Here is a 22,525-nt window from a genome sequence, read left to right as displayed (position 1 = left end):
GACAATCAGTGATGTCTACAGATATTGTTGGGTATCCTCTGAGGGACGAGGGTCAAAATCCCCCCCAGTTGAGAACCACTGAGCTAGAGGCATGGAGCCAGAACTGAGATCACAAGTATTCTGTCAACAAACACTTCCTAAGCACCTATCATTTGCTAAGCCCTGTGCTAGAATCTGAGAGTACAGGGATGACTAAGGGAAAAAGACCTGTAAATAATGAATAGTAATATCATGTGGTTACTCTCCCATAATCAAGTGGGAGGCGGGCAAGGATTCAGTCTGCTTGGGACAGAAAGAGTCAGGAACCACAGTCAGAGTGGGCACAGACATCCTAACATGCTTCCCTTCATACCTTCCTCTGGCAGCACTGCACACTGGGAAATACCTGCTCCCTCCTCCTCCTCTACAGCAATGTATGCATAATCAGAGCCCCTCACTTCAGAAGATCCCAGATATACAGTCAAGTAATCCTGTGTGGGGTATGAGATCTGTGCCCCAGTTTTTGAATCATTGCTGGAAGTGTTCCTCCCACGCTAGGATTTCATGTCTACTGGCCCTTTTTGCCCCTACATCTCTCTGATGCCTTTAAAAACATGACTTTGGGGCCAGGCACGGTGGCTCACACCTGTAATCCCAGCACTTTGGGAGGCCTACGTGGGCAGATCACCTGAGGTCAGGAGTTCAAGACCAGCCTGGCCAACATGGTGAAATCCCATCTCTAGTACAAATATTTAAAAGAAAAGAAAAGAAAACACAAAGAAAATTAGCCACGTGTGGTGGTGCGTGCCTGCAGTTCCAGCTACTCGGGAGGCTGAGGCAGGAAGATCCCTTGAACCCGGGAGTGGGAGGTTGCTGTGAGCCGAGATCATGCTACCGCACTCCAGCCTGGGCTACAGAGTGAGCTCTGTCTCAAAAAATAAATAAATAAAAATAAAAACATGACTTTGTCTAATTTGTCCATTTTGTTCCAGTTGTAGAAGCTGTGGCCTGCCCCTAACCCAAAGCAGAAATCAATGTTTTTCCATCTCCCTGGCTGATTCTCATAGGCAACCAGTGTTGTGAAGCTCTGTTTAAGGAAATGCATGGGTCAGGGACTCTCCAAATGTGGCTCCCATCCAGCAAGTCAGCCTTACCTACAAACTTATTAGAAATGCAAATTCCTAGGCCCCACCCCAGATCTACTGCAATGAGAAGCACTAAGAGTGGAGCCCAGTGATCTCTGTTTGAAAAAGGCTTTCAGGTGATTGTGATACATGTTCAAGTTTTTCATTGGCAGCCAGGCGCAGTGGGTCATGTCTGTAATCCCAACACTTTGGGAGGCTGAGGTGGGTGGGTCATGAGGTCAAGAGATCAAGACCATCCTGGCCAACGTGGTGAAACCCCGTATCTACAAAAAATACAAAATTAGCTGGGCATGGTGGCTTGCGCCTGTAGTCCTAGCTACTCGGGAGGCTGAGGCAGGAGAATCGCTTGAATCCGGGAGGCGGAGGTTGCAGTGAGCTGGAGATCTCGCCACTGCACTCCAGCCTGGTGACAGAGCAAGACTCTCAAAAAAAAAAAAAAACCATTTTGATTGGCTGCTAGAGGGGCTGTTCTCTGGCTCTATTCAGTTATCACAGGCTCTGCTTACCTCTGCTCTAAGCCCAAGCCTGCCTGTGTTCAACCCACTCACCCATGGCTCTTGAACCGTCTTGCTAAGCGGGAATGCATGCATCCTTGGAAAGCTCTGGCCTCCCAGGTGCGACCGCCTCACTGTGATCTTGGCCCACTTCCCTCTCATAGCCCAGGTTCGATGTCTAGGCTCCCACTTGGTTTTCTATTTTGTACTCAAGTTCTGGATGTGGGAGTTGCCCAACACAGACACTCTGGTGATATCTTCTGGCGTTGTCTCCCTGAGTCTGGATGGGTCCAAACCAAAGTCCAGGGCCACCAACACCCAGAGAAGCTCAAACACCTTGGATGCTACTGGAACTGGAGACATCTACACCCTTCCACACCTACATCGTGCTACTTGCCTCACCCTCTGAGGGACCAGCCCCGGAGTCTGTCTAAATCCAATCCCCTGACGTAGTGCTGGGCCCAGCACCCCCTCCCCCAGGCAGCCAGATGCCTGGGCAGGACCGAATCATTACTCAGACCAACCTGCCTCCCTCTTCAGCCCTCCTGCTCTTCTGCTTACTGTAGAATTCATGAAGCAGCTTCCTGTGCATTCTTTAGAGAGCACTCTCCTGCCACCCAGAAAAAAAAAAAAAAAAAAAAAATTCAGGGTTGAAGGAATTTAAGCCAGTGGCAAGGATGGAAAAGAAGGATACAGCAAGAGGAAAAGCAGATAAAATTAAGTGGGGAAGAGGTCAGGCCAAAAGAAAAAGAAGGCAGAGAGACAAGGGGAAAAAACTGAATCACCACAGTAGAAAGGAAAGGAAGAGACATGTGGAGGGAATTACGCATGGATTTTATTTGAAAGTGAGAGGCTAGGAAAGCATAAATAAATATATAGAGATTCAGGTGGAATTTTGATTTCTACAAACCTTCCCACTAGTCCTACAAGGAAAAAAAGAAAAAGAGAATCAAGACAGAATTTAAACCGATAAACTTGTGTGGAAATTAGCATGTTCCCATGGGTTCCAAGCATGGGAATTTGCCTTTTTGAGTTACTCCTACAATATTTGCCTGGCTTCTTAACCCAAGGAACAAAAGACCAAGGTTTTCAAAGGGGATCCTGGATGAATCTTAATGAGGCCAATTGTATTAGTCTGGTGTCCTGGTCGTAAACAATAGTACTTAACTCTAGCTAATCTAAACAGAAAATGAATTTATTAATGAATAATTAGTAGTTCACAGAATCTCCAAGAGGATACATCAGACATAAAGGCAGCGAGGTTAGGAATGATGTGGCAACATCACAAAACAGCTCCAGCAAAGACCAGACTGAGGTCAAACCTGAAAATGACACCATAGCTTGACCTTGAACAAGAGAGTAGGGTTTGCCTAGTAGACACAAGAAAAAGAATGTGTTTTCCAGGCAAGAGATGGTGTTAAGACGTATCTCTGAATATCCATCCTCCCCTCTTGCCTTAGCAGTGGTTCTCAGCTTGGTTTGATTTTACCCCCAGGGGACATAGGGCAATGTCCGAAGACATTTTTTTTTTGTCATAACTGGGGGTGGGGGGATGCTTCTGGCATCTAGTGTGTGAAGGTCAAGGATGTGGCTACCCACCCTGCAAGGTGCAAGATAGTGTCCCACAGCAAAGAAGTAACTGAACCAGAATGTCAGTAGTGCTATGGTGGAGAAACACCACTCCGCAGTAATAAAACCTGCAATTTTTAGCTGAGTCCCTGGCCACCTACAGTCTGCATCACATTTCCCAGTCTCATTTGCAGCTACATGCATCCCTATGAGTAAGCTCTCAGCACTGGGATATGGACAGAAATGATGTGTGCCACTCAGAGGAAAGAAGCATGCCCTCCTGTCTTCATCGGTTCAGCTGCTCAGACTACCATGGACTGCGGGGCTTAGACAGCTGACATTTATTTCTCCCCATTCTGGAGGCTGGGAGGTCCCAAATCAAGGTGTGAGCAGGTCCAATGTCTGCCGAGGGCTGGCTTCGCTGGCTTCTCATTGTTTCCTTACTTGGTGGAGGTGAGAGACAGAAGCAGAAGCTCTCTGGTTCTCCTCTTATAAGGGCACTAATCCCATTGAGAGGTCCACAACCTCATAACCTTATCACGTCCCAAAGGCTTCATCTCCTGACACCATCCCATTGGAAGTTAGAGTTTCAACACATGAATTTGGGCATGACTCAAGCATGTAGTCCATAATAGCTCCTCTTTCTCCTTTTCTCCTCTGGATTACGATGTTATGATTGGACACGGAATAGCGGTCTTAGACCACAATTTGGACACTGCCGAACCAAGAAAGAGCCACCCAGTAGAGACAGCCTGGCTCACCGCTGGGTGCGGTGGCTCAAGCCTGTAATCCCAGCACTTTGGGAGGCCGAAGCGGGCAGATCACCAGGTCAGGAGATCTAGACCATCCTGGCTAACGCGATGAAACCCCGTCTCTACTAAAACACAAAAAATTAGCCGGGCGAGGTGGCAGGCGCCTGTAGTCCCAGCTACTCGGGAGGCTGAGGCAGGAGAATGGCGTGATCCCGGGAGGCAGAGCTTGCGGTGAGCCGAGATCGCGCCACTGCACTCCAGCCTGGGCAACAGAGCCAGACTCAGTCTCAAAAAAAAAAAAAAAAGAAAAGAAAAGAAAAGATAAAGAAAGAGCTTGACTCTCTGCTGCTTGCCAGAACGTTGCAGCAGCTCTGAACCCCGCCCCAACTTTAACCTGAGAGAGAAATGAACTTCTGCCTGGCTTGTGCAAATTTGGACCCCTGTGTCTTGCAGCCAAAATGAATCAATTTCACTGTATTTACGGAAACCCAAGTTCACTTGCCTGACCTGAGAAGAGGGCACTTGGCACAGGTGAGGAAAAAAGGATGAGGCTGCCTGCGGAACGGGCTGAAGCAGGGCTGTCTTCCTGACTGCGGTGGCAGAACCTTGAACTCTGAAAGGAATTGGCCCCAAACCCTCAGATGTCTCCAGGTTTACAAATGTCTCCAAAGCATAATGTCTTTCCCCTTGCAATGCAAGACAGTATGACTTCTCAAGACTTGACTGCATTTGTGACAAGAGAAGGAGCGCAAGGTCAAGTTGCAATAGTGATGCCCATGCATGGCTGGGCTCAGTCATCTGCTGAGTGGCTCACTGCAGCACACTGTCCCATTGTACCCGCAATATAACTGACTGCAGCAAAAACAACACTTCAGCTGCTTGGAACCCAGGACCACTCCCAGATTACTGATTCTTCAATCACTACATCCATAAATGCTGTGGATCTCCGATTCCAGGGGTCAGTAAACTGCAGCCTGGGGCCCAAATTCTAGTCCACTGTCTGTTTTTGTACAGTTAAGAGCTCTGAGTTATTTTCACGTTTTTTAAATTAAATTAAATTATTATTATTTTTTCAGGCAGTGTCTCACTCTGTTGCCCCGGTTGCAGTGCAGTGGTTTGATCATGGCTCACTGCAGCCTCGACCTCCTAGGCTCAAGTAATCCTCCTGCTTCAGCCTCCTGAGTAGCTGGAACTACAGGCATGAGCCACCACGCCCAGCTAATTTATTATTATTTTTTTTTTTGTAGAGATGAGGTCTCCCTATGTTGCCCAGGCTGGTCTCAAACTCCTGGGCTCAAGAGATCTTCCTGCCTTGGCCTCCCAAAGTGCTGGGATTCCAAGTGTGAGCCACTGCACCTGGCCTTTTTTAAAAGGGTTAAAAGTCAGAAGAAGAATACTATTTCATGGCACAGGAAATTTTTCTGAAATTCAATTTTCAGCATCTATAAATAAAGTTCTATGGGAATGCAACCATGCTGGCTTGTTTTGGTCTTATCTCTGGACAGAGGCCATCTGGTTCTCAAAACCTAACATGTTTACTACCTGGTGCTTGACAGAACAGGTCTGCTGACCCCTGTCCTATACCATCAAAACATTCACAAGTCAGAGTATCTCAATTCCCAGGTTGAGCACAGTTAGCATCTTCCAACTCGATTAACTGTCTCACTAAACCATAGCACAAATCTTGATAATGTATCCAATGAATAGGGCCAGCTCTGCGGGCCACTACAGTTGCACAGGCCATGGGTACACTCAATGGACAACTTGGTGGGTGTGGCAAGGGTGAGCATTTCCCCTACCCTGATCCAGATACCTCACACTTTTTCTTGCTTTTGGAACAAGAAACCTTTCTTTAGTGTTTTGCACTGGACTCTGCAGTTACACAGCCAGCCTTGCCAATAAATACTCATTTTTTCATTTGCTATTAGTGAAAGGCACTCCAGTTTTATACCTCTGTGTCATTCTTCAATTGGTCATCTTTGTCCTGAAGGAACCACAAGGAAGTTATTTCGTTCCTAGGGCATCTATGCAGAACAGTCTGGTAGTGCTGTGTAGTAACTGATGCTATTGAGACCTGTCCGTGTTATGTTGCCCCCAACCTTGACACACAAAGGAACATGCCTATCTGTGTGCAAGGCAAGCCACAAGGGCTGAAAAGTTGGGCTCCTGGAAACAGCACTCAATAAATGGCCCTTGGCAGTGAGGGTATAAAAACCTAGGTCCCTTGCCTCTCAGGTGGGATGACCCTGAGGCGTGTTCTACATTGCCCCCAGAGGTCTCCAGCAGATTGGGCTTCTGTTGCCAGCAGTGGTCACAGGCTTGGGAATCCCTCTTCATTGGCGGTATTCCCTTCCCTGTCTCACTTCCTGACTCCCTTATGGGTGTCTCCTGGGATTAGCTGAAACATATACTACTTGCACGCAAATCCTGTCTCTGGTATGCTTTTGGGAAAGCCTAAATCTAGACAGTATCAACTAAGAGCCCAGCTGAGGCATAAAGAAAACTTGCATAGATTAGTATTTTAAAATAATGATAATTCAGCAAGACAAAGTGTGGGCATTTTTGCTCATTACTGCAGAATGTAACAGACTTTTTTCTCTTATGGTCTAAAAAGACGGTGCAGCTTTGACAAGCACAGAGAAACTCTAGATGGTAAAATACAGGCACCGAAGTAGATATAATTAAGGTGTATTTTTTTCCTATTTGGTTCATAAATGTAACATGTGAAAGCTAAATCAATTGCTCTACAAAACAGCAATCTGATCCTTCTGAAAATAATATCTTTGTGGAAAAAAACTGAGAGACGAGAAGGGAATGGGCATAGGACAGCATATCACAGTCTTGATTACCTAGCTAACTGGATCAGAGTTCTCAAGCAGAAAAGATTAAATATCGATCCTCAGTCTGGGCAGGGAGAGAACCCTGTGCTTTTCTGCTTCCCTTTTCCCTGAATCTGCATTTTTATCCTCTATATAGGGGGAATTTTCAACTCCCCTGCCATGTCCATGACAACTTTCCATCTCTTACAGAATAAATGATTTTTAGAAAAACCATCCTACTGAGATCATTTGCCTTAATTGACACTGAAAAAAAATACCATGACCCCCTGCAGAGAAAATATATCTTTACATAAGTGCAAATGAAATGTGAATGTCAGGATTATCAGCTGTTAGCATTAAAACTTAATGCACATGTTCAGAGTTGAAATGACTTTTATAATCTCTTGTCATCTCAGGTGGATTTTTTTTTAAACATGATTTGTGTCTATGTAACAGATGGGGAAGTCACTATTATATATATTAGATAAATGATAAAAACAAAATCAGCTAGATTTTAAAAGGTACTTCAAAAATGTGCTTCTCATTATGCTTTTCTTCTGAGTGTTCAGGCAGATATTTTCATTTTTAACAAGGAAGCATATCCATTTCTTGTTATGACTTCTTAAAATATAAAATAGGCAATGGTGGTTCATTTCAGCCATTTTAATCTTTCTATTCACTTTTGTTAAGTAATTGTCAACCCTGATCCATATTCATACTAAAAAATATAGATTTTTGTACTGAAGTTGAGGGTGATGTTTTCAGCATCATCAGATGCTTCCTGCAATAATGTTAGCTCCTGGCATGAATTTCCACAGGGATTTTTTTTTTTTTTATATTTGCAGAAGTATATCAAGCTTTCTTTACTGTAATCATAAATTCAAAGGAGGACAAAGCAGCTAACTTTTATTATCAGGAGACTTTCCAATCCTACTTTATAGAAGAAGCCAAGTTGAAAAGAGATTCCTTTTTAGACAGACAGTATGGCATTGGAGAGGAGAATAAAGTTAACATCTTGATTTCTGCCTTTTAGTCATGCCTATTTGAGATTATAATGAAGTCTGCATCCCTCTTGAAAATGAAAAATAATCCAGAACCTTGACCATTTACTGGGTGCCATAGCTGCTGCTAATGGCATGGTTTGTAACTCAGTCAGCACAAGGAAGAAAGTAACTGCTAATGCAGAACTGAGCTCAGCCAAGGTCAGAAGAGCCACCTGGCTGAGCCCAGCCCAAACTGCTGACCCACAGAATTACAAGCTAAATAAAGGTGACTGTTTTGCATCATAAAATTTTGGAACCATTTGTTTAAAAAGCAAGAGCTGACTGATGCAAATACTTTTTAAAATTTTAATTTTACTATGTATTCAAGAATCGTGCTCCGAAAATTATTTCTCAACTACTCAAAACCAGTAGCATTTTTAATTTAAAAAATGTAATCAGCTGGGCGTGGTGGCTCATGCCTATAATCCCAGTACTTTGGGAGGCTGAGGCGGGTGGATCACCTGAGGTCAGGTGTTCAAGACCAGCCTGGCCAACATGGCAAAACCCCATCTCTACTAAAAATACAAAACTTAGTTTGGCATGGTGGCATGTGCCTACAATCCCAGCTACTCTGGAGGCTGAGGCAGGAGAATCACTCAAACCCAGGAGGCAGGGGTTGCAGTAAGCCAAGATTGCACCACTGAACTCCAGCCTGGATGACAGAACAAGACTCTGTCTCAAAAAAAAAAAAAAAAAAAAAAACCTTAAAAACAATTTTTTAAAGATTAAATGATCATAGAGGAGAAAAAGAAAGGAATACTATCAAATAGCACCATCTAAAAAGTAATCAGAGGCCCTGAAGGGTTAAATTGTTACATGGATCTAACCTTAAGATACCAGGTATTTATATAAATCACTTTCTCATTTAGAAGTGGCATGATTGCTTTATTTTTTTTCCTTTTTTGGGGGGTTGGGGGGAGGGGACAGGGTCTGGCTCTATTGCTCAGGCTGGAGTGCAGTAGCATCATCTCAGCTCACTGCAACTTCCACTTCCCAGGCTCAAGCCATCTTCCCACCTCAGCCTCCCAAGTAGCTAGGACTACAGGTGCATGCCACCTTGCCTGGCTAATTATCATATGTTTTGTGGAAATGGGGTTTTGCCATGTTGCCCAGGCTGGTCTCAAACTCGTGAGTTCAAGTAATCTGCCCACCTTGGCCTCCCAAAGGATTTTTATTTATTTATTTTTTTTTTTTTGCATTTTAAAAATTGATGTTTAGGCCGGGTGCGGTGGCTCACATCTCTAATCCCAGCACTTTGGGAGGCCGAGGTGGGTGGTCACCTGAGGTCAGGAGTTCAAGACCAGCCTGGCCAACATGGCAAAACCCCGTCTCTACCAAAAATACAAAAATTAGCCAGGCGTGGTGGCACATGCCTGTGGTCCCAGCTACTCAGGAGGCTGAGGCAAGAGAATCGCTTGAACGCGGGAGGCGGAGGCTGCAGTGAGCTGAGATCGCGCCACTGCACTCCAGCCTTGGTGACAGAGCAAGACTCTGTCTCAAAAAATAAAAATAAAAATAAATAAAAAATCAAATTAAAAGGTTGAGGTTTAGTTTACCTATGGTAAAATGTATATGTGCAAATGGACATTTGGGCTGGGCACAGTGGCTCATGCCTATAATCTTAGCACTTTGGGAGGCAAAGGCAGGAGAATTGCTTGAACCTGAGAGTTCAAGACCAGCCTGAGCAATACAGTAAAATTTCATCTCTACAATAAATAAATAAATGGACACTTGGATCAGTTTTGACAATGTGTACACCCACATAACCCACACTTCCACCAAAACAGAACATTTCCATCACCCAGACAGTTCTCCTGTACCCTTTTCTAGTCAATCCTCTCTCTACCCAGAAGCAACCACTGATCTGCCTACTGTCACGAAACATTTTTTCCCAGAATTTCATATAATCACATTGTGTATACTATTTTGTGATTGGCTTCTTTCACTCAGCAAGAAGCTTTGGAAATCTATCTTTGTGTGTCATTGCATGTATAGATAGATTATTCCTTTTTATTGCTGAGTGATATTCCACTCTATGGCTGATGTCACCATTCTCCTATTGGTAGACCACCTGGACTGCTTCCAGCTTCTGGTGACTATGAATAAAACTGCTATTAACATGCTTTCCTCAGCTGTTCTAGCCATATACTTTAATTTCTCTTAGGTAATTACCCAGGGGTAAATTTTGGGGCATAGGATTGATGTACGTAAAACTTTTAACATACTTCCAGTTTTCCAGTGTGATTGCACTCTATAAATTCCTTCTGCAGTGTATGTGAATTCTGGTTCTTCCACCTCTTAGCCTTCCTTGGGCATGGTCAATAACATCAGCCAGGCCATGCATGTGTAGTGGTATTTCACTACGGTCTGAAAAAGTCATTTTAAAGGTGTTTCTTGCACATAAGGGCTAAGTAACACTCATTTCACCAAACAATAATGATTTTGGATAAATAATTGTCAGGATAAATAATTGTTTGGATTGTAATTGTCAGGCTGGTCTTGAACTCCTGGCCTCAAGCTATCCTCCCACCTCAGCCTCCAAAGTGCTGGGATTACAGGCATGAACCACCACATCCAGCTGAGAATCTAGTTCTTAACACAAGTGTGCATCTAACCACATCACATTTTTAAATAGTTATGTGGCAAACCTGTACATCTTGTCTCAGTGCAACATGGCTTCTAAGTATTCCAGCACAAGACTAAGCACCACTGGGACATGTATAAATAAAAAATAGACAGAAATGGGGATGTTGGGGAGGGGGAGGAGGAGTAAAGACCAGAAACTAGGTCACTGATTAGTCAGTGTACATTAATCCAGGATTAAATGTGTGTTAAGCCTCTTCATCTTCTACTGTTTTGCTTTAGTCATGGGGTGATGGTTGCACCTGGTAATTTAGTTCATTCAAACATTTATTAAGCCCTTACCTTGTGCTGTCAATTGGGAATATGGTGACCAACAAGGCAGATACTGTTCCTGCCTTCATAGAGGTTACAGTTTAGTGGGAGAAACAGGACAAAGAGTAAGGAATTCCAGGACAGTGCAGTGGAGGCTGTGATCAGGGCAGTGCAAAGGGGGACCTATGTGGGACATTAGGGGTCAGAAGTGGCTTCCTAGAGAGAATCCAAGAGGGCGAGTGGCTTAGGTGAAAAAATATAGTGTTCCTTAGGGAGAAGACAGCATATAAGCCAAGTGAGAGGGTGTGGTGTAACAATGCATAAGCATAACAACATTTCCATCACATAGGCCAGTGTTTCCATGAGACTCTAATAGCATATTTTACTACATCTTTTCTATGTTTAGCTACATTTAGATTCACAAATACTCACCATTGTGTTGCAGTTGCCTACGGTGTTCAGTACAGTCACATGCTGTCCAGGTTACTAGCCTAGGAGCAACAGGCTAGACCAGAGAGCCTAGGTGTGCAGTAGGCCCTACCAACTAGGTTTGTCTAAGTCCACTCTGATGTTCACACAATGACGAGATCGCCCAGTGACTCATTTCTCAGAACATATCCTCATCATTAAGTGACACATGGCTGTATTACATTAGGAGCAAGGAGGACCATATCTGTGGTGGGCAGGGCTGATCTTGAAGATCTTGTCAGACGTGTTAAAAACCCGGACATTACCCAGAGAACAATGGGAAGCCATTGTTTGGATTTACGAAAGAATGTGAGTGGTACATAAAATGGTACAGCTGCTCTGGAAAACAGTTTGGCAGTTTCTTGATTTGTTAAACATAGAATTACCATATGACCCAGGAATTCCACTCCTGGGTATGTACCCAAAAGAGCACGAGTATTCAAACAAATATGGATACACAAATGTTTGTAGCAGCACTATCTACAATAGCCCCAAATGGGAAACAACCCAAATGTCCATCAGTAGGTGAACAGATAAACACGATGTGGTATTACAATGGAATATTATCCTGGTATAAAAGGAATAAAGTACTGATATATGCTATAATGTGGACAAACCTCAAAAATATTATGCTAAGTAAAAGAAGCCACACTAGAAAACACATTGCAAAATTCCATTTATGTAAACTATTCAGAGTCAGCAAATCTATGGAGACAGAAAAGTGGATTCGTGGTCGCCAGGGGCTGCGGGTGGAGGGCAATAGGGAGTGACTGCTTAATGGGGATGACATTCCCTTTGGAGGTGATGAAAATATTCTGGAAACAGACAATTGATGCTAGCACAACATTGGGAATGTACTAAATGTCACTGACAGTTTTCTGTTGTGTTGTTGCACCACAATTTTTAAATGAGATTTGTGTTTTTACATCACAGGGAATTAGGGGCTATAAGACTAGAGTCAGAAAGCACAGTTAAGACCATTTAATTCTGGGGAAAACAATAGTAAAATAGTAGTTAGTGGTGGGAGGAAGTTCACAATTGGAAGTAACATTTAGAAGTTATGACAGGGCTTAGTTACTGGGTATGGTGGTGTGTCCCTGTAGTCCCAGCTACTTGGGAGGCTGAAGTGGGAGGATCACTTGAGCCCAGGAAGTCGAGGCTGCAGCGAGCTGTGGTAACGCCACTGAACTCCAGCCTGGGCAACAGAGTGAGATCCTGTCTCTAAAAAAAGAAAAAGAAATGATTTGCTTTTCTCACATCTCTTTTCCCTCTTTAAACTGGCAAGTGTGCATCTACTCTTGGGCAGTGTAGATTTCCACTTATACTTCACTGTGTATCCCAAGCACTCTGGCTTTCTGCTGATGGAGGCAGGGGCTGAGTCCATATGGAAAAACTCGTATCAACCAGTCCAAAAAGCTGGGCTACCCTTTGGGTAACCCTCACCCCATGCTGACACAAACTGAACTTTTCCAGGACTACACATGTTTAGGATTGTAATTTTCAGTGAAAGTTACAATTTTTCCATATGTTTAAAATTCATCTTGCGGGACACAGTCATATCATAATATTGACCAAAGTGCCCCATGATTCACTCTGTGTCAGATCCCACGGTAAGCGCTTTACAGCAGTTAGCCCACAGGACACGCCAACAATCTAGTGGAGAAGGAGAAGTCTTAACGTTTGATCAGCTGAGGAAACTCAAGGTTCAGATACACCCACAGCGAATAAGAGCCAGGGTGGGAGTTGGAGCGTACTTCTGACTCCAAAGCTCGTATTCATCACCTCCTTGTTCCGCTGGGTAGAAGACAGGTTAGACCCACCTGAATTGCAGGAGCAGATTTCTGCTTGATCAGATCCTAATCTCAAATTTTCAGGGGCCCAGAGCTGACCAGGTGTGGTGGCTCATGCCTGTAATCCCAACACTTTGGGAGGCTGAGGTGGAAAGATCACTCGAGCCCAGGAGTTGGAGACCAACCTAGACAACATAGTGAGACCCCGTCTCTACAAATAATAAAAATTTAAAAATTTGGTTGGGTGCGGTGACTCAAGCCTGTAATCCCAACACTTTGGGAGGCTGAGGCAGGTGGATCACCTGAGGTCAGGAGTTCCAGACCAGCCTGGCCAACATGGTGAAACCCCGTGTCTACTAAAAATACAAAAATTAGTCGGATGTGGTGGCGCACATCTGTAGTCCCAGCTACTCGGGAGGCTGAAGCAGGAGAATCACTTGAACCCGGGAGGCAGAGGTTGCAGTGAGCCAAGATTGTGCCACTGCACTCCAGCCTGGGTGACAGAGCAAGACTCCATCTCAAAATAAATGAATAAATAAACACAAATAAATAAATAAGCCAGGAGTGGTGGTGTGCCTGTAGTCTCAGGAGGCTACTCAGGAGACTGAGGTGGGAGGATCGCTGAGCCCAGGAGTTCAAGGCTGCAGTGAGCCATGATCACACCAGTGCACTCCAGCCTGGGCAACATAGCGAGGCCCTATCTCTTAAAAAATTAATAAAAATTTTTAAAAAGGGCCAGAACCCTGTAAGGAATTATCATCTTTTGTTTATTTATTTCTCTTCCCTCACTCCTCTCCCTAAGGTAAACAAGAGCGGAGAGAAAGCCCCATTCAACCTGAAGGCTCTCCAGAGGTTAATAACGTCCCAAGTCAGGGAGCTGCAAACCTGTTCTGTAAAGGACCAGAGAATAAACATTTTAGGCTTTGCTGTCCATGCAGTCTCTGTTGCAACTACCCAATTTTGTCATTGTAGCCGAAAGCAACCACAGACAATGTTACAAGAATGGGTGTGGGTATGTGTCAATAACATTTTATTTACAAAAATAGGCAGCGAGCTGGATTTGACCCATGGGCAGTGGCTAGCCAACCTCTTCTAAACCAAGGGTTTGGGATCATGTTTTGATTTTTTTAAATTTAATTTTCTTTTCTTTTTCTTTTTTTTTTTGTTCTTTTGAGACAGAGTCTCGCTCTGTCCACCAGGCTGGAGTCCAGTGGCGCGATCTTGGCTCACTGCAAGCTCTGCCTCCCGGGTTCACACCATTCTCCTGCCTTAGCCTCCCGAGTAGCTGGGACTACAGGTGCCCACCACCATGCCTGGCTCATTTTTTTGCATTTTTAGTAGAGACGGGGTTTCACTGTGTTAGCCAGGATGGTCTCAATCTCCTGACCTCATGATCCGCCCACCTCAGCCTCCCAAAGTGCTGGATTACAAGCGTGAGCCACCACACCCGGCTTAAAATTTTATTTTTTATTTTCTTAGAGGCAACTTCTCACTCTGTCACCCAGGCTAGAGTGCAGTGGCATGATCACAGCTCACTGCTGCCTTAACTTCTCGGCTCAAGCAATTTTTCCACCTCAGCCTCCTGAGTAGCTGGGACTACAGACACATGCCACCACGCCCAGCTAATTTTAAAACTTTTGTAGAGTTGAGATCTCACTATGTTGTCCAGGCTGGTCTTGAACTCCTGGACTCAAGTGATCCACCTGCCTTGGCCTTCCAAAGTGTTGGGATTACAGGCGTGAGCCACCGTGCATGGAGGGATTTTATTCATCAGTGGTCTGCCTGGTCCTCACTACCAACATTATCCAGAAGCACTGAGTGGTTGCTGAGGAAGTAGCTGTGGGTCGGGGCCGACATCGCAATCCCTGCTTTGCTCCACAGCAGCGTCATGATCATGACTGTCCTGTCATTAGTGATCAGATATCACTGAGGAACCAGCCTGGTTAGAGGCTGCTCACATTATGTTCCAGACAACAGTGTGCAGCCCCTGCCTCCAGGCAAAGGAGAAGAAAGGAAAACCATTCAACAAATTAATTCTTTGGTCCTCAGCAATATACCAGCCAGGACTGTGAATTATTTAAAACTAGAAATTAATTATTCAATGAGAGTTCGCCAGAAGCATTTTGGCCATACAGAGGAAAGCAGGCCAAGCTATTGCCGTGGAATTCAGAGCAACAAAGCAAGTATCCGAGCTTCCTAATGCTGGTCGGGCCTGGGAATGAGCCTGGAGAGTGGGGCACACTCAACCACTGCGTGTTTCCAGAGAGAAAGGGGGTGAATAGAAAAGATAGAAAATTCATCAACTATGTGAGTGTAAATGCCCCTTGCTGTTTGCAGACCAGACTCTGAGTGATCAAGCCTTCATTGTACATTTGGCTTTCCTCTGTATAATGGAGGCTTTGAGAAAATGCAATTTTTATTTTATTTGTTTATTTTTTGGGACAGGTCTCATCCTGTCACCCAGACTGGAATGCAGTGGTTTGAACACGGCTTACTGCAGCCTCAACCTCTGGGCTCAAGCAATATCCTGCCTCAGCCTCCGGAGGTAGTTGGGACTACAGGTGTGCACCACCATGCCTGGCTAATTTTTTCATTTTTGTAGAGACAGGTGTCTTACTTTGTTGCCCAGGCTGGTCTTCAGCTCCTAGCTTCAAGCAATCCTCCCGCCCCAGCCACCCAGAGTGCTGAGATTACAGGCATGAGCCACCATGCCCAGTCAGAAAACGCAATTTTTAGACAAAGCTACATTAAGCACTGGCTTATCTTAATATGGCCTGCTGAACCTTTTCTGATAAGCTGGAAGGAGCAGAAAATGATACCACTGCCCGGTAAACTTTTTTTTTCTTTTTTTTTTTTTTGAGATAGAGACTTGCTCTTGTCTCTCAGGCTGGAGTGCAATGGCATGGCCTCGGCTCACTGCAGCCTCCGCCTTCTGGGTTCAAGCGATTCTCCTGACTCAACCTCCCGAGTAGCTGGGATTACAGGTGCCCGCCACCACATGTGGCTAATTTTTTGTATTTTTTAGTAGAGACGGGGTTTCACTATGTTGACCAGGCTGGTCTCGAACTCCTGATCGCAGGTGATCTGCCCGCCTCGGCCTCCAAAAGTGCTGGGATTACAGACTGAGCCACTGCACCCAGCCCCGGGAAAGTTTTTGCAGAGCACATCTATGAACTTATTCAATGAATCTCTTTGATGATTTCCTTAGGAGTCAATGTTTTCTAACAAATTTTTAAAAACTTTTCATTTGAAATAATTATAGACTCATAGAAGTTGCAAAAAATCGTACAGAGAAGCCTCCTGTCCTGTGCCCATCACCCAACTTCCTGCAATGGTGGTATCATAACCATAGGGCATTTCGAACCCAGGAAATCAACAAAGGCTTAATACAATTAGTCTACAGACATCATATGGATTTCACGTCTTTTCATACACTCATGATATGCATATGTCTTTGTGTACAATTTTATGAAATGACACTGCAGATACAGATTCATATAATCCCCCACCACTATCAAGACACAGAACCAATCCCAGCACTTTGGGAGGCTGAAGCAGGTGGATCACTTGAGGTCAGGAGTTTGAGACCAGCCTGGCCAACATGGTGAAAACCCGTCTCTACTAAAAATACAAAAATTAGTTGGGCGTGGTGGCATGCAACTGTAGTCCCAGCCACTCGGGAGACTGAGGCAGGAGAATCACTTGAACCCAGGAGGCGGAGGTTGCAGTGACCTGAGATCCCACCACTGAACTCCAGCCTGGGCAACAGAGCAAGACTCCGTCTCAAAAAAAAGGACATAGAACCATCTTATAACCACAAGGGAACCTCCCATGTCACCTCTTATGGTCCCACACTCCTTGTCTTTTCCCAACCCAGACAATCAACGATCTGTTTTCCATCTCTATAATTTTGTTATTTCAGGATGTTTATAAATTGACTCATAAAATATATGACCTTTGAGGAGACTGGCTTTTTATACTCAGTGTAATTCCCTGGCGATTCATCAAGTTGTACGTAAAAATAAATAGTATGTTTCTTTTTCACGCTGCAATGTACCATCATTTGCCCATGGAAGGACATCAGCGCTGGTGGCATTTTTTGCTATTAAAACTTTGGCTGCTATGGACATTCATGGGCAGGAGTTCATGTTAACCTAAGTGTTCATTTCTGTACTATAAATGCCCAAGTGTGACTTCCGGGTCACAGTGCTGTTTTCCAGGTTTCCAAAGAAGTTGTAACTAACTTTTAACAGTTTTTTTATCCCTCTATTTCAGTTCCAGAGAAAACTATATTTGCACACCTACTATTTGGGATTCTGATGAGATGTATCAGCAGCCTCAAAAATCTTGGAACACCTTGACTTAAGTGATAGAACATTAAGCAATTCATTTATTCTACACAGAAATCCTGGATTAGAAATAATAGGTGATTGGTGCAAGAAAGAGAGAGAAAGAGCGAGTGAGCAAGAGAGAGAGAACTTCTAAGAGATATTTGTCAAGAGTCAAAGAAGTCCAGAAAACAATGTGAGCTTTCATTTGGCAGAGCTCTGGTGAGCAAGAATTTCCCAAGCAGGCATGGATAAGGTGTGACTGGATGCCTTTATTTATGGGATTTCTTTGCAGTGCCTGCTGGAACTCAGAATCACTAATGAGAACCAACATTTGTATAGACAGCAGTGTTTCCTGTCCAATCTCTTTATGTTGGCCTCAGATCTGAGACTTGTGGCTTGGGCTGTGGCATCTGTTAAGACTGGCCAAAGTGCGTGGCTCACTCCCTCCCAGCTCCTCTCTCTCATGACCTTAGTCACATTTGCTTGGGTTGTTTCGCTTTTTGTTTTTCTTAGAGACAGGGTCTCTCCTGTTGCCCAGGCTGGAGTGCAGTGGTGTGGTCATAGCTCGCTGCAGCCTCCAAACTCCTGGGCTCAAGGGATCCTCCCTGCCTCAGACTTCTGAGTAGCTGGAACTACAGGTATGCACCACCACACCAGTAATGCACACCACACACGTAATTTTGTATGTGTATTTTTTGCAGAGACGGGGTCTCGCTATGTTGCCCAGGCTGGTCTCAAACTCCTGGACTCAAGTGATCCTCCCACCTTGGCCTTCCAAAGTGCTGGATTACAGGCGAGTCACTGCACCAGCCTTGCTTGGGTTCTTTTGACATCAACTCTTCCTTCATGATGAGTAGGGGGAAAAAGTGCGGGTACTGCCTTCAAGGTTAATTTGGCACTATGTTTTGATTCATTGTGTTTTCATTGCCTGCAGTAGAAATTTAGCAACGATTTTTACACACCAGGGGGAAAACAATGCTGAGTAAGAAAGTGTGCTTTAATGACTTGCTTCTTGCTAGCAAGAAATATTGTGTCCCATGCTCCTGGAGGCAGGAGGAAGATTATCCTGGTCTGTGTAATTGCTGTGTGCAGCTCCCCAGCAAGAAGTCTGGTGAGGAGCAGGACAGGGCGCAGCAGAAACAACACTCACCACATTCTCCATTTCCCCACCGAATGGGCAGAAACGTATCGAGGGCCCTGTTTTCAGTGCCCACAGGCACCATTTCATTTTTTCTCTCAAATGCAGAGAACAGAACTCTGTTTTGATTATGCTGTAGCCCATGTACAAGAAAGTCACTGTTAGGCCAGGCACGGTGGTTCACACCTGTAATCCCAGCACTTTGGGAGGCCGAGGAGGGTGGATCACAAGGTCAGGAGTTCAAGACCAGCCTGGCCAAGATGGTGAAACCCCATCTCTACTAAAGATATAAAAGTTAGCCGGGCATGGTGGCGGGCGCCTGTAATCCCAGCTACTCAGGAGGCTGAGGCAGAGAATTGCTTGAACCCAGGAGGCAAAGGTTGCAGTGAGCCAAGATCGCATCACTGCATTCCAGCCTGGGTGACAGAGCAAGACAGACAGAAAGAAAGAAAGAAAGAAGAGAGAAAGAGAGAAAGGAGGAGAAGAGAGAGGGAGGGAGGTAGGCGGGAGGGGAGGGAGCGGAGGAAGGGAGGGAGGGAGGGAGGGAGAGAGAGAGAGAGAAAGAAACAAGAAAGAAAGAAAGGAAAGAAAGAGAAAGAGAGAAGAGAGAAGAGAGAGGGAGGGAGGGAGGAGGAAGGGAGGGAGGGAGGGAGGGAGGGAGGAAAGGAAGGAAGGAAGGAAGGAAGGAAGGAAGGAAGGAAAGAAAGAGGAAGGAAAGAAGGAAGGAAGGGTCTGGGTGCAGTGGTTCACGCCTATAATCCTAGCACTTTGGGAGGCCAAGGTGGACGGATCACAAGGTCAGGAGATAGAGACCATCTGGCTAACACGGTGAAACCCTGTCTCTACTAAAATACAAAAAAAATTAGCTGGGTGTGGTGGTGGGAGCCTGTAATCCCAGCTGCTCGGAAGACTGAGGCAGGAGAATGGCGTGAACCCAGGAGATGGAGCTTGCAGTGAGCCGAGACGTGCCACTGCACTCCAGCCTGGGCAACAGAGTGAGACTCTGCCTCAAAAAAAAAAAAAAAAGAAAGTCACTGTTACACAGTAGGTGTTCAATAAATATTTGTGGAATGCATTCTGCAGTCATTTGACAACAACAAAAAATATAATGATCTCACAGATCTTTGTCACTCTGCCATTCACCTTATCAGTGCGGTGAAATGGTTATGAGCACAGAACGGAGGGATGAAACTAGCTGGGTCCAAAGACATCTCTATCACATACTAGCTGCTTAGGCTCTTGCACTATAACTTCCTAACAGCAAATCAGGGATATGAACAGGACCTTCCCTACTGGGTTAAATGGATCCCTTCCAAAAATATGTTACATCCAAGTCCCAACCCCCAGTACCTATGAATGTACCTTTATTTGCCAAAAAGGGTCTTGCCAATAGAATGAAATGCAGGTGATGTTGTACTGGATTAGAGTGGGCCCTCATCATATGGCTGGTATCCTTATAAGAAGAAGGAAATTTGGACACAGAAAAGAGGAGCCAGACATACACACAGGGAGTGAAGACAGAGACAGAGATGTAAGCTATGCTGTCACAGGCCAAGGAATGCCCAGAAGCGTCAGAACATAGGAAGAGGCAAGGAAGGGTTCTGCACAGAGTGTGGCCCTGGATTTTGGACTTCTATCCTCCAGAATTGAGAGAAAATAAGTTTTTGGTTTGTGATAATGTTACAGCAGTCACAAGAAATGAACACGCAGTCCTCGTGGGATTATTGCGAGGATGGAATTCACTGCTATTATGTCCAGCTGAGCAGACCCTGTTGCCACCCCCAACTCCCATCTCCCCCCTCAACGCTGCTCCCCAGGCCGGCAGGACCCTGACTGTACTCAGGGGCCCACTCCGTCTCATCATGGGTCAAAGGATGCCAAGTCAACCCGCAGCTCAACGTGGTCCCAGTCACTCATAACAATCCCATTTCCTTTGCTTATGATGACTTAAACGTGAGCCCATGACTCAGTTCTGATATTGAAGCTGGGAAGGGATGTTGGCTGGGGGGCTTCTGGAAAAAGCCTCCTGTCTATTAAGAAGAAAACAGAAAAAAACATAGTCCCTCTTCTGTCCTGGGACTTAACAATGTCTGGATGCAACAACCAGAACAGCTTTGGAAATCTGGCACCATGCAGGGAGCCCGCCCAGAAAGCAGAGCCAAGCCACAAAGAAGGGCAGATAGGAGAGATGGAAAGGGTCTGGATCCTTGATTGGCACCATTGGTGGTGCCTACACCCACCTTCCTCTAGGCTTACAAGAGTAGAGCTGCCATATGTATCTAAACCACAGCATAGTGCTCTAGTTATAGAAAAGTACCATTGTTCAAGCCAGTATGGATTGGGTTTCTGTCATTAACACTCAAAAGCATCCTACGTGATACAAAAATCATTCACACAAAAATGGAACAATGATACAAAATGACACAATACATGGTCCAGAGTAAAAGTCAGTGCTTTAAAAAAAATGACAAGCCAAACAGGGCACAGTGGCTCATGCCTGTAATCCCAGCACTCTGAGGGGCCGAGGAGGGAGGATCACCTGAGTTCAGGAGTTCAAGACAAGCCTGGCCAACATGGCAAAACCCCGTCTCTACTAAAAATACAAAAATTAGCCAGGCGTGGTGATGTGCGCCTGTAATCCCAGCTACTCGGGAAGCTGAGGCAGGAGAATCACTTGAACCCGGGAGGCGGAGGTTGCAGTGAGCAGAGATCAAGCCATTGCACTCCAGCCTGGGAGACAAGAGCAAAACTCCGTCTCAATAATAGTAATAATAATAATAGCGGCCGGGCGCGGTGGCTCAAGCCTGTAATCCCAGCACTTTGGGAGGCCGAGACGGGCGGATCACGAGGTCAGGAGATCGAGACCATCCTGGCTAACACGGTGAAACCCCGTCTCTACTAAAAAATACAAAAAAAAACTAGCCGGGCGACGAGGCGGGCGCCTGTAGTCCCAGCTACTCGGGAGGCTGAGACAGGAGAATGGCGTGAACCCGGGAGGCGGAGCTTGCAGTGAGCTGAGAGCCGGCCACTGCACTCCAGCCTGGGCGGCAGAGCAAGACTCCGTCTCAAAAAAAAAAAAAAATTATAATAGCAAGCCAGTCATGATGGCTCACACCTGTAATCCCAGAGCTTTGGGAGGCCAAGGTGGAGGATCACTTGAGTCCAAGAGTTCCAGACCAACCTGCACAACCTAGTGAGACCCTGTCTCTATAAAAAAAATTTAAAATAGCCAGATGTGGTGGTGTGCACTTGTAGGCCCAGCTGCAGGGAAGGCTGAGGCAGGAGGATTGCTTGAGCCTGGCAGGTCAAGGCTGCAGTGAGCTATGTTCACCCCATCACACTCTAGCCTGGGCAACAGAGTGAGACCCTGTCTCTAAAAAAAGTAAAATAAATAAAAACAATAACAGGCAAAGATCCCAGATGGTAGACATTAAGATAGTGCCCACCACATGGAGGCAAGCCAAGTACTGGGCAGATGGGGAGAGAGCCGTGGAGTAGAATCAAGATGTTCTTGTTGCACACAGTTTCTCTCTGTTTCCCTTTAATAACATTTGGTTTCAAATGCCACTCCATCTCAGCCATGTTATGGGTGCTGTGGGGTATTAGCGAAAGGTCCATGCTTCTATTGTTGGCCAGAGTGTCACTTAGGCCTTGTGGATGGGGCAACAGTATCCAGTGAAAAATCCCCAAGGGGAAGGTAAAGCCAATGATACAAACCCAGGAACATATTGGCAATATCTGAGAACAGTTTAAAGCTTATACTCCTCTGCTCCAACTATCCTTCTTTGAGAATCCTCCTGCAGTAATTCCTATGTGCAAAATAACACATATGTAGAGACATTCATTATGCCATTGTTTGAGTAACAAAAGGCAAGAAATAAAGGAAATGTCCACCAATAAGGGACCGGGTGAGCTGAGCAGTGCAATGCAGCAGCTATAGAGTGAAAACCCCTTATATGCACTGATACCAAACCCTCGCCAAACTTATTCTAATAGGCAGAAAACAGTTATGCAATAAAAACAAAACAGTGCTGCTGGGCATGGTGGAGTACGCCTGTGGTCCCAGCTATCAGGAGGCTGAGGTGGGAGAATCGCTTGAACC

At 45.2% G+C, this 22,525-nt stretch overlaps 1 pseudogene; it reads left to right on the top strand.

Moving 5' to 3' along the window:
• LOC117077842 overlaps positions 1-22,525 on the top strand; it is a 73,365-nt pseudogene that overhangs the window by 35,870 nt on the left and 14,970 nt on the right.

The sequence above is a fragment of the Trachypithecus francoisi genome, unplaced genomic scaffold, assembly GCF_009764315.1.
Source record: "Trachypithecus francoisi isolate TF-2019V2 unplaced genomic scaffold, Tfra_2.0 Lachesis_group6, whole genome shotgun sequence".
Lineage (NCBI taxonomy): Eukaryota > Metazoa > Chordata > Mammalia > Primates > Cercopithecidae > Trachypithecus > Trachypithecus francoisi.
This window is presented reverse-complemented; position numbering and strand designations above follow the sequence as displayed.